The 2719-nt window shown below is 33.6% G+C and overlaps 1 pseudogene; it reads right to left on the bottom strand.

Annotated features, from left to right (window-relative positions):
* Positions 1-1348: 1348 nt before the first annotated feature.
* On the bottom strand, positions 1349-1809 carry LOC131756873 (eukaryotic translation initiation factor 1A, X-chromosomal-like; annotated as a pseudogene).
* Positions 1810-2719: the final 910 nt, after the last annotated feature.

The following is a 2719-nucleotide window of genomic DNA, read 5'->3' as shown; positions in this document are numbered from 1 at the left end:
AACGCTTAAATTATATGTACATGAAAATTTTATAATAACTTGTACAAATTGTCTTTTTCTAAAAATTATCAAACATGCTATTCAAACATTTAATTTGTAGCTTACATGTTTATGACTTCTGAAAATAAAATAAAACTTTTACCATAATATTTTTGTGCTATAAAAAATTCTACATAGGGCTTCCCTGGTGGCGCAGTGGTTAAGAGTCCACCTGCCAATGCAGGGCACACGGGTTCGAGTCCTGGTCCAGAAGATCCCACATGGCACAGAGCAACTAAGCCCATGCGCCAAAACTGCTGAGCCTGTGCTCTAGAGCCCATGAGCCACAACTACCAAGCCTGCATGTTGCAACTACTGAAGCTTACGTGCCTAGAGCCCATGCTCCACTACAAGAGAAGCCACCGCAATGAGAAGCCTGTGCACCACAACAAAGAGTAGTCCCTGCTCACCACAACTAGAGAGAGCCTGTGTGCAGCAACAAACACCCAATGCAGCCAAAAATAAAATTAATTAATTAATTTTTTAAAAAGTAAAGCTTTTCTCTTTATAATAAGACAAAAACATTTTCATTAAAAAAATTCTACATACATGCATAGGATCAAAATATAATACTTTTCTCATTTGGGAAATTCCTATGCACAGTAAGTAAAAAAAAAAAAAAGTGCCCAAATATATCAATTTATCCACTATTAAGATTACAGGGTGCCACCTATTGTTGAATTTTTACAAGTGCTAACTTTACAAATTCAAAATTGTTATTAAAATCTGGGTTCCAAAAACTGAGTTTTGAGAATGCTTTTCTTGTTGGTATGTTTATACTGGCAAAATAAGATCATGAAAAGAATACACATGGTATTGAAATTAGCATAAAATAGCCACATGCCACTTAAATATGTAAAACAGAATTATCATTTTTTACTTCAAATGCAGATTTCTTCCTCTCTTAAATTGTGTCAAAATCTCAAAGGAATATCTAGATAACTAGAGTATATAGAAAGAAAGACACCATACAGTCAACAATAATCAAAACTATGGCTTAATCATACTCCATAATGAGTGTAAGGCAAATGGCTTATTCAAAACATCCATTTACTTACTGGAAGTAGTCAAAGTCAAAAAGGCATTTTTTCTCTCCTCTCAAATAGAAAATGGGGTCTTTTACTTATAAGCTCAACTGCAGCAAAAGAACAACGTGGGTTTAACATTTTACTTAAGATATTCAGCATTACCAGTTTTTAAAGAGATGCAAATGGCTTGGAAACTGCTTTAACAAGTTTCTCTCGTGCTAATAAAATTTTAATCTTCTTTAACAGGATCATAGCCAAAAATCCAAATTGTAAAATAATCCTCAGAAAAATGGAACATAAAATGTTAGTTCAGTTTCAATATTACCAATATTTTCTTTATCATCTCAAATGTCATCAAATGGATTATGTATATATCTCCAAAACCAAATGAATTGGTTTTATAGAATTTAGCATGCTTGGGATGCTCATCATGTGCCTTCTAGCTTCATTTGCATTGTATTTAAAAATTATATCAGCTTTGTTATCTTGGTCATCTTGTAGACCAACCAATATGATGTCTGAGGTATTTAAGCAAATTTTTTGCTCAATTTCCCTCTGAAGTGACATAACCTCTTTATGCCATCAAAATACATCACTTCTAATCATCCATTTCTCAACATTTTTATTATTTGAGCATATATTCTTGTTCATACTCTTTGAACACCAGCTCTCTTTTTTCAGATTCGTTCTCATTCTTACCTCTGCATCAGTTTTTACCTTCTTTATCTTTATTCTTGAACATGGCAATAACTGCAACATCAAGGTATCTCTGCCTCCTATTCAGGCAGCAGGGATTCTCCAGCGGGCTCCAGGGACTACATTAGGACATAGCAGGTGGGGATAGCCATGTCACCAAGCACAAGAGAGTCTCAAAACCCAGTTCTTCTGAGATCTGTTTGTGTCTTTTTTTTTTTCTTCTGCTTATATGGATTTGATTTGCTATTTTTCCAGTTTTCTAAGGTGAAAATTTAGATCTTTCTTCCTTTCTAATATATGCATCAAATGCTATAAATTTTGCTCTAAGTACTGCTTTCACTGCATCCCACAAACTTTGACAAGTTGTGTTTTCATTTTCATTTTGTTCAAAATAGTTTTTAGTTTCACTTGAGATTTCTTCTTTGATCCATATGTTATTTAGAAGTGTATTGTTTAATCTTCACATATTTGGGGATATTTCACTTATCTTTCTGTTACTGATTTCTAGTTTAATTTCATTGTGGTCTGAGAGCAGACATTGTAAGATTTTTATTCTTTAAGTTTGTTAAGGTATGCTTTATGGGCCCAGAATGTAGTCTGTCTTGGTAAATGTTCTATGTGAACTTGAGAAGAATATGTATTCTGTTGTTGTTGGAAAAAGTAGTCTGTAGATGTCCATAATGTTCAGTTGATTGATGATGTTGTTGAGTTCACCTATGTCCTTACTGATTTTTTGCCTGCTGCATCTGTTCATTTCTGTAAAAAGGTGTTTAAGTTTCCAACTATGATAATGAATTCATGTATTTCTCCTTTCAGTTCTATTAGTGTTTGCCTTACAGAGTTTGATGCTCTGTTGCCTGGCACATACATGTTAAGAATTGTTATGTCTTCTTGGAGAATTGACTCCTTTATCATCATGTTATGCAAATAGACTGAAATTAGTATAGCTACTCCTG

This window comes from Kogia breviceps, chromosome 5 (genome assembly GCF_026419965.1).
Source record: "Kogia breviceps isolate mKogBre1 chromosome 5, mKogBre1 haplotype 1, whole genome shotgun sequence".
Lineage (NCBI taxonomy): Eukaryota > Metazoa > Chordata > Mammalia > Artiodactyla > Physeteridae > Kogia > Kogia breviceps.
Note: the sequence above shows the minus strand (reverse complement) of the source record. Positions and strands in the feature narration are given on the sequence as shown.